The sequence below is a fragment of the Rosa chinensis genome, chromosome 5 (genome assembly GCF_002994745.2).
Source record: "Rosa chinensis cultivar Old Blush chromosome 5, RchiOBHm-V2, whole genome shotgun sequence".
In the NCBI taxonomy this organism is placed as follows: domain Eukaryota; kingdom Viridiplantae; phylum Streptophyta; class Magnoliopsida; order Rosales; family Rosaceae; genus Rosa; species Rosa chinensis.
In genome coordinates, this window is record NC_037092.1 from 45,941,220 (window position 1) to 45,951,551 (window position 10,332).

Genomic DNA, 10,332 nt, shown 5'->3' on the forward strand with positions numbered 1-10,332 from the left:
TTGTGCATGAGCATTTCTGCTGCACAGTTTTACTTTACAAATCAGATCTCAAATAACCATTTCTAGATGTTCAATGTGTGCTATAATCCAGTATTTCTATTGTATGATAAAGCAATTAGTTTGTTTTTATTTGGGGGGCTACAAGGTGATATCATTGTTGCAATATGATATTTATTGGTTCAGATCCGCCTTCTTTTGGCTATCAATTAAGACATAGGAGAGGAAAATCAGAAACTGCTCGTGCTCAGTACATAAACACAAAGGATGTGAGGTTTGTCTATGTTTTTCTACCTAGCCTCCTGCAATGCTAGGCCTAGAAGTAGCACCAGTTTGGTTCTTAATGGAATTTCCTGGGGTACATTGTTTCATGTAGGCTGACAATAAGCACTTGGAATGTTGCTGGAAGAGTTCCGGATGAAAACCTTGATATTGATGATTGGATTTCTTTAGAAGAGCCATCGGACATCTACATTTTCGGGTCAGTACTTTCTATCTTCCTTTTCATAATCAACCTAGGCACATACTTTCAGTACTTTCTATCCCAGAAAGGTATAGTTAAGTTAACCAACAGATTGTGTTATGGATGCTAGGATAGGAATGTCTGGTAAGGTCAATGTCTTTTTGTCTTTCCCTTTTCCTTTCCTTTCTTTCCTTCTGTTTTTCTTGTTATAGCTAATTGTTCATTTCATTTTATTTGCAGGTGAAAACAGAAGAACAAATGGGATATAAGTATGGCGAGGCTTGCTTTCGTTTATGTTTCTAGTATTATGTACCATTTAGACTTAAATTTTTGTTTTATTTCGACATGTTATGCATAGAAATACTTGGGATGTTGTTATGTACTTTGAGCATCAATATTAATCAAAATTTATTTACTTACGATATGTATTCTCATTAGATTTCCTAGCAATAGTTACAAGTCAGTTTATAACTATAAAAATGAAGTCATATAAGAACTAATACATCAGTTCTAAAAGAAAAAATTGATGTCCCATTAGCCAGTGGATAACAAAATATTAAGTAAGAAACGATGTAACACAACCTAATGAACATCGACTTATTAAGTAAGAAACGATGTAAAACAATGCAATGGACATCGACTTATTAAGTAAGAAACGATGTAAAACAACGCAATGGACATCGATTTATTAAATGAAAAATGATGTCTAGTATAAGTATAAACATCAGTGTCAACCTCAAAAACTGATGTTTTATATAAGCTTGGACATCACTTCGTAAAAGGAAACGATGTTTAACATAATAATGAACATCGGTTAAGTAATACAAAAGAATGTAAATTCAATCTTAAATAGTGTGATATATGGCAAGTACCCGTAAAGCTTATAAACAGCAGGCAAATTTCAAAAATACCGATGTGTAAGAATATATTATACATCGTTTCTAGAATGAGTAACGATGTTAAAATGAATACTAGTGCTATTGGACCTATATTTCGTTAAGCATTAAATGCATAAATATGAAGGTTTAACAATATCTAAAAACACCAATTTGTGATCATAATAGCAGTTTAACATCGATTATAGAATCTAATCCGATGTTTATTATAGTATGGGACATCGGTTTTTAACCGATGTCTATTTTTTGGCTATCTTTTACATCACCCACTAACACATGTGTACAATTTTTTTTTTACATCGGTTTCTGGCTGATGTATATGAGAAAAGTTCTAGTAGTGGCAGGGCCATTGGAGTCGGCGAGGGAGAAGAAGGCGGTGGAGAGAGAAGGGTCGAGGAGAGTGGCGAGGGAGCGGGCTTTGGAGATGGACTCCCTATAGGCCCCGTGAAATTCCGAACGTCACTTTTGGACGGGATTATTTTTCGCGACCTCTGATTGGCTAAAGACTTTGGATAGTTGTTTGGGCTTGGGCCTTAGGCCCAAAAATAGCTTAAGATTAGAGTCTATAATTTACTTTGAACACCCAACAAATGGGTATGCTAGTGAACCTAGCCCAATAAGTTAGTTGACCTTTGACCCGAACATCTTCCTTGACCCAATAAGGTTCTTGTAGCTCATGATAGCATCCTTGCATAATTTTAAAATCTACTTGTCGCGCATTTCCGATTTTCTTATTTTACTTTATTTCTTAACAATTGGTGGAATTTCTATTCACCTTACCCGACGCTTACTCATCAACCATCCCTCTGTATTTCAAAAATACTATTTATTTACTCAATATAATTTTCCAACTCTAGCAATTTTCGATGAAACTTACCTCACCATTTCTCTGTTTAAATACAAGTTTGGTAATGCCAAATTCTTATTTAGTCTTGTCAACATTTAAACTTTAAGTTTCTCTTGTATTTTCTTACCATATAATTATGTCCCTATTATTTTAAGTTTAAAACTTATTTTTCCTATCACATGACTTAGCTGATTCAAACCCTTTTACTGCCCACAAGTTGAGCCTGCTTCTACCTTACACGCAAAGCCCCAGTCCTTCTTTTCTTGTTCTCGTTAAAATTGGACAGAGAGAAAGGAGAACCACGTTCAGCTCCTCCATCCCATGTTGCCACCATGCATGGGGCAACCTCCTAGAAAATCATCCCAAGCCTTCAAAAGGAAGTATCCAAGCTAGAGGTTGTCATTCATCCTTCTCCCCTTATCTTTTCTCTCGTTCCTGTGCATATCAGTCTTCTTGCATACTCCAAAACGCCTAGTTTGGGACCTCTGATCAAAATTCCTTCTTCATCAAAGTTGTTCATCTCTGTCTCTTCTATAGGACCTCCAAATTTCAGCCCTATTGGAGTCGTTTTGAGACCTGTACACCAATCGAAGTGGGAGTTGTTTAGAGACGAACCTGCTCCAAATTTCTGCTTGTAATCCTCCTCTTGCTCTACCCGAATCCCTCAAACCTTATTTGAGATTGACTCCAATGATTGGTAAGGTCACTGTACAATCAAGTTCCTATCTCTTTCCTCAATCTTTAGGCTTAATACATTTATAAAACTTTCCCACTTATGGAGGAATTTCTGTTTCACTTTGCATGTCCAAATTCAAGCAAACTTCTTGGCATGCAACTGGGTTTGATCAAATCAAATTCCCTCAGCTCTCTTTCCAGCTGAAGCCCTCAGTAAAACTCACCTCTTTGGTTGGTCTTTGGTGAGTATCATGCTTTCTTTAACATCATGTTTGATTTGGTTGTTGTTACGAATTCTTGAAGATTACGAACTTGTTACTACTGTTGTGGGTATCTTGCTGCTTTAACTTTGATTTCTCATTCATCCTAATGTCTAGGAATTTTGCTAGGCCATGGCTATACTACGACTATTAAAATCGTATTTGGTTCAAAGGTTTATTTGTTATTCATAGCTGTCCAAATATCATGTTTCAGTGCATCATATCATTGAGCTACAACACCTGCCCATATAGTATCAGAAAGTAACTCGAGCTTTAGGTCTTTAGGAGCGTAAGACATGTCCCTTAAGGGGATGTTTATTACATGGAACTGGATGGGATAGGACAAGCATATCTCATATAACAAGACTTATCCCATGTTTGGCATCACTCGGGACTCTATTAACTGAGACTCTGGAGTCCCAAAAACACACTCAACCCCTTCTTCCAGAGTGACACCAAAAAGCATCATATTGTGGAAGCCCATTCTTCACTTCAACCTCGCCTCGTCATTTTCAGCTCCTTACATGCAATTCAGCTCAGTCTGGATCGTTTGGGTTTTCAATTTCTTCTCTTCTTCTCATCGATTTTTTTTTTTAAGGGGTTTGGAACCCAACCTTACTGGGAGGCTCAGCCCCACACCCAAATATTATTGATAATAGAAGGATGATTGTACACCGAGGGGGATATATAACCTTCACCTCAAGTACTAGTACAAGAATCCTCATAGAGTACATCTTGAATAATAACATGTGCCTCTTCTAACCAATACTCATCTAAAACAGATAAACTAGCAAGGTGTGCCAATCTATGGGCTACACCATTTGCTTCTCATCGATTCTTTATTTCTCTGTGGAAACTCTCAAGAGTAGAAATAGAAGCAGACTTGCAACCCTGGGTAATCATAGGAGCAACTTGTCTTTTAAAGGTATTCCTACCACTTTTTCCTAAAAACCAACTCCTTCTTGGAACCCAAATGGTCTTGTTATTAGCTAGTAAATTAGATTAGAGGAGGGGTTTTCTTCGGAGAGCATTGAGAGTGAAATGCTAGCCTTGTTTATCGTTGTTTATGTCGTTTATTTGATCTAGGCTCGGCATCTTGGTAGGATCTTGTGAAGTTGGTGGTTGCTACAAGGTTACATTGATGCTAAGTACTGCAAGAGAAAGCTCGGGTTCCAGGTAGGAGATGCCTTTAACTCTATCTATGCTTTTCTTGCATATACTACGTTTTATACGAGGCCTCTTGCATGTTTTTGGAAATTATCTGTTTTTACACTTGAAATGATGTGTTGGCAATTGATGGGGATGTAAGGAGATGGTTTTGACCCTCCTTGGGGATTTGAGATCCCGAACCACCGGTGGTGGGCAGCATGCATGACCCTTGTTATTGATTTTCCCCTTTGTCTCTAGCCTTGTGATAATGATTGAATTCCGGAAAGTGATTGGCTAGATTGACGGTTATGATGGAAGTTGTGGAAGGAGATCAGTTGCCGTGGATTTATAATTACGTGGTGACGATCACGTGGAATCGCAAACCGGTTTTATCTACTACCTTTTTATCAAAAAGATAAATTATGTTTTCAAACTTAGATATAGGGGCGGGCAAGGGCAATGACTGGATGTAGGAGCCTAACCCCTACTTTAGTTTGTTTTGCAGGCCGTTGCTGTCGAAGCTTGGGTATGGAGGATTATCCTTGGAGGCCACAAATTGTTTTATCTAAAGTATATTTTTCTCTTTGTTTTATCCGTAATTTTTTTGTTAAGATATGTATGGTTGATGATGCGTGTGATTGCTTACTACCAAAGTGGAACCTTTAGAACCTCCACTTGAATTTAGGTCATAGTGGGCTGGACTTAGAAGACTCACATTAAATTCTATTCAATGAACCTAATGTAAACTTAGGCTAAGAACCAAAAATGACGTAGGTTCTAAATTCAACACAACACCACCTTTCTTTTCTCTTTCTTGTCTGGTTCGTAACCTTGTGGTTACGAGCCAAGCCCACTATGCAAGCCTAAGAATTTTGGGCTCATAGATTTCTTCTTTTTCAACCTAAAGGCCTTGTCTCTTTGAGGAATTCTAGGCCCAAAGCATTTACTTCCTAAGTGTCGCAGGTGTAGGGTTCCTTGGGAAGGTAGTGCTGTGGTAGTCTGGTCTCCGAGTTGCCACACTCCCACCATGAGTGCATTGGGGCGTCGACGGTGGCAATGTGGGAGAAGATGGTGTTGCGGGTGGGCCTAAGGTTACTGTTTGGGTTAGTGGTGGTGGAGGAGGCGGAGGAAGTGGGGTAGTTAGTGATGTGATTTAGGGGGAGGTCCATGTTGAATTTGGGTTTGACTGAGAGAAAGTGTGGATTGGAAGAGTGTGAATTTGGGTTGAAATGACCCAATTACCCCTAAGGAGTTGCCACGTGGCTGGCTAGTTAACACCGTTATGGACGGTGTGTACAATTATTGGGTCGGGCTTGAAACTCCGAGTACCAAAGTTATAGTTTTGAATAGTTAGATACTAATGTTTAGAATGGGCCTAAGTTCCGATACTGTTTGTATATTTAAAAAAAAAAAAAAAAAAATTTAAGTAAATATCTACAGAGAAACTCTTTCCTTAATAGTGTATCTACAACGAGTATTTTATACTCCCTTTGTTCAACTAATTTAATCTTCAAGTTCTCAAAGAAAAAATTGCAATTCGCATCCGTCTATGAATCACAAATAATAACAAGAGGAAAACTCCCAAACAAAATGAAAATAGTAGTAATTAGTCTATGACAACGTACATTAAATTTGTGCTCCTAGTCGGAAAAAAAAAATTTGTGTTGGAGATTTGACTTTTCAATGCGTTCCTACAAAGCTGCGCCCAAGGTTTTAAATATCGGTATTTTCATATCTATCGGTACTTTGAAAAAGGGAGATATCGGATATATCGGGGATACAGTGTACGAAAATATCGTTTTTGAAAAAAGTCAATTTATTAAAAATTTAGAACTACATATAAATACATATGAATATAAACTTCATCTACATCCAAAAAGAGACTCTAGGCGGTTGAAAAGCCGCTCGCTGGTCTACGAAAATGCAATAATGAGACCAAGACATATGACCCATATAGTGCGAATTGTAGTGATGAACATGATAGTTATAGATCTCTTTAGAGCTGTCGACTGTTTCCCCTATAAGGGGATAATAAGGATGAACCCAACTAGATGACTGATCATATAGTTCTCCATATTGATTATATCCATAAGCATCATAACCAAATTGATTGTTAGCTTCATGAGATTCATTTGAGTTCCCACTGCGCTCTGTACCTAAACCGATAGAGTCAAAACTTAAGGCAATTGAAGAAACATCAGATGGGGTACTTTGATCATCAGTTGCACCTCTAGTCCTCCTCCCATATCGGGTCTTCTCTTGAGCACCATGACCAGCTGTTCTCACTCCATGGTCTTCATCTTGGGTGGCATGATCAAAATTACCTTCACAGGTAAATTGGAATCCTCCATCTATAGAAGATTGTCCATATTCATATCTTTCACCTCCACCACCTATTCCGCTTCCACCCTCTCCACCATCATCAGAACTATCTGGAGTTGCTGTACGACCCCACGCATCATCACTATCTGAATTATCTTCTAGGTTTTTAACAACTTTTTCATATAAGACTCTCTCTACGTTGATTCCAGCATTAGTTGCAGTTTCTACAACTTGTGGAAGAGGTCTTCCAGCTTCATCATTGAGGTGTGCAGGAATAATCCAATCATGAAGTGGATCAATGCCATTATCAAGCAGCTCGCTTGCAACATGAAGTAGATCTATATAGTTGTTTTCATTGACCACCAAATTATTATTCAAGTTTCCCACCAATAATTTCTATGGGAAATTGGTAGGAAATTTCCTTCCCTAATCAATTTGGAGCCCTTTGTATAGTTTTATAAACATTGCACTTAATAAAATAAAATCAATAAAAAAGATGAATTACATTTAACTATTTAACCGTCTGTAGTTTGCTTCATATCATATATTACTTTCTATTTTTAATTATGTTGATCCACTAAAACAAGAGACAACTTCCAAAAAAAAATTTCAGGTTTAAGACACAGACTACACAGTAGCTTCGTTATTCCTCACTTTTTCAAGATGCATAGCCAAAATTTAATACTCCGTACTCTGCACTCTCTTCTCATCATGTCATCCATATATGGTTCCTTGACTTCCTTCTGCAATGTCATGTGGCCTCATTTGAATAATTAAACATTTATGGCTTTATCTTCTTTCTATTATTCAACTACAGAGTTACAAACTACATACAGAGTTACAGAAATAGTCACAGACTACACAATACTAAATCTCTCCTCACACAGATTTGCATTTAGACTTTTAGAGAATTACTTCTCACCCAAAATCGCCTTGAGGGTATTTATCCAATTCTCCTCACCTAAATTCGCCTTGAGCGGATTTTTTTCCTCATCTAGATTCGCCTTGAGGGGATTTTCTACTCACCTAGATTCACCTTGATGGGATTTCTCCTCACTCAAATTTGTCTTTAGGAAATCTCTCTTCACACAGATTTTCATTTAGAGAATTACTGAGTTTTTTTTTTTTACCTCAAATTTTACAGATATTTCTTCACTTTATCTGGATATATCGCAAATATCTAATATATCGGGGATATTTGACGATGTCAGAGAAATTTTGCAGAAACGGTGACAGATAAGATATTTACCCCCTAGATATATCGGTCCGTCGAAAAAAGGAGATATCGGGGGATATATCGGAAATATCGCAGAGATTTAGAACCTTGGCTGCGCCTTCATTTCATCATTTGTATGTTTGGAATGGGAGTGGCATGGACCACTTTCTGTGAGACTATTCAACCAAAGTTACTCATGTTGGGTATTAGATAAATATTATTTAATTAATTTTTATTTTGATTGATTAATTCATGACCTTGGTCTTAGTTGCTGCACGTACAATGATGTTATCTACATGGTTTTTATTGGAGAGCAATATTGGGGAACAATAAACTTCTTAAAACTTTCAAAATCAAGAACGTCTTCATTTCTTACTGATTATTGACTCTCAATAAAAATTTTATTGGGAGTCAATAAACCTCCTAAAACTTTTATAAGATCTTCTATGACTTCCTTGTGGACCTCCTGCAAGAGTCCAGTGACCTCCGACAAAGTTCAAATTTTATTGGTTTTATTGGGGGCAATAAAAGTCTCAGGTGACCTATTGGGAGACCTATGAGATCTACAACGACCTATTAAGGGACCTCCGGTAACAGGAATCCGGCGAAATCCGAAAACCTCTGGGGAACTTATAACTTCTCTCTCTCTATCTCTATGTGAGGGGTGAGGGCAAAATAGTCCCAAAAAAAAACTTAATTAAATATTATAGAATAAAATGAGACATCTTAAGGGTGGTAGTGAAAACTAATAATTAGGTGGGTAAGGGGGATTAATGTCCCTAAAATTAGGATAAAGAGGTATTTCCCCTAAATTTATTTCAAAGAGCAACTTTGTAGTAGTGCTCTCATCATTTTAGTGCATGTAAAAGACTACAAGGTTTATAACTATATCGCTATTTAAAAGAATCAAAATCGCATAAACAAAGGAAAAGAATCTCAGTAAAGAAGACTGAAAGACAGCACAACTGGCATGCAACTCAAAATTTTCCTTTCCTATCCAACGTGTTTCCAATTAAGACCACAATTGGTAAGAATTATTCAAATTTGAAAAACTAAAGCCTCCGAATTCTCAGAACCCTTCAAGTTCACCAAGTTCAAAGACTTGATCACCAATATTTTCCCCAACAACCTTGACAAACTTATGAAAACACCAAATGCTACTTTAGCTAAATATATATACTCCAGCATTTCTTAGTTATCTTTGCCAATTATCTCATATATTCTAATTGCTAAACAAAGTCAATTCTTTAAGCGTACTCACCAATACAAGATATAGTATGTGTCTACAAGGAATTGTTTATCAACACAAAAGACATAGTAGGTGTCTTACGTGTCTACAAGGAATTTATTGTTTAAGACCTAGTTGGAGGGGGGGGGGGGGGTAGGAGTCTGGAAAACTTCAAACAAATTGTCATTGAAAATGGTTAATCATGCTAACTTGAAATTAATTAAAGCAATTCATCTGTCATGATGTATGCAGAGGAGGTGTTATGCAGAGAGCGTCTGTATATTGGTGCACCAATTCCTCCCAGTTGGAAACTTGATTATAGTATGTATGTGTGTGTGTGTGTGTATATATATAACTTTGCTCAGGTGCGGATATCCGCACCTAAGTAAAAAAGTACGGATTTTCAATTTTGACTCACTTTTCGATCATATTTTCACATCTTAACCGTTCAGTTTTTAGGTCCTCATGTATAGATCACGTCTGCAAAATTTCAGTCAAATTGGTGATCGTTAAGGCATCCAAAACTGCAATTTACACAAACGTACCGAATCTGCCGAACCGGAACCGTTCGTGTACATTATTGTAAATTGCAGTTTTGGATGCCTTAACGATCACCAATTTGGCTGAAATTTTGCAGAGGTGATCTATACATTAGGCCCTAAAAACTGAACGGTTAAGATGTGAAAATATGATCGAAAAGTGGGTCAAAACTAGAAATCCGTACCTAAGAAAAACTGTGAAAATATATATATATATATATATATATATATATATATATATCTTCATCTATGCCACCACCATCAGCATTTACATTATAGGATTGAGCTTCATCAAAATAATATAGTTCATTACTTTAATTCTTCTTCCTAATTTTCTCACGGTAAACAGCTACAAAAAGTGGTCCCTGAAATAGTGAAATTTTGTAAGGTTGTGTAGGAAATGATCCAAGTGGTCTTGAAACTATAATATAATTGCCATTTGAAAATTGTTAAATCATTAATCACTACAACTGGTAAACAAACTCTTATTATTTTTTTTCCCCAGCGGGTGGAGCACCTAAAAAGACAGGGTGTCTCACAGCCATTCTGCATTTATTGACTTGGATAGATATATAATATATTGACTTGGAGTCAGCTCGAATTGTTTGACTTGGATTTGGCCTTAACAATTTATGCTCTATATAAACTTGGTAGAAAAACCATAATAGGCTCACAGCCATTCTGCATTTCTCAGTTCATATTATTTCTCTAGCTCTTGTGTTTGTGTTTCATTTTCCAAA

The 10,332-nt window shown here is 36.9% G+C and overlaps 1 long non-coding RNA gene across 1 annotated transcript; it reads left to right on the plus strand.

Moving 5' to 3' along the window:
• The first annotated feature begins 214 nt into the window (after window positions 1-214).
• Window positions 215-882, plus strand: LOC112201494. The gene is made up of 3 exons (XR_002936781.2): window positions 215-271; window positions 374-478; window positions 701-882. It is a non-coding gene; the product is annotated as an uncharacterized LOC112201494 (long non-coding RNA).
• Window positions 883-10,332: the final 9,450 nt, after the last annotated feature.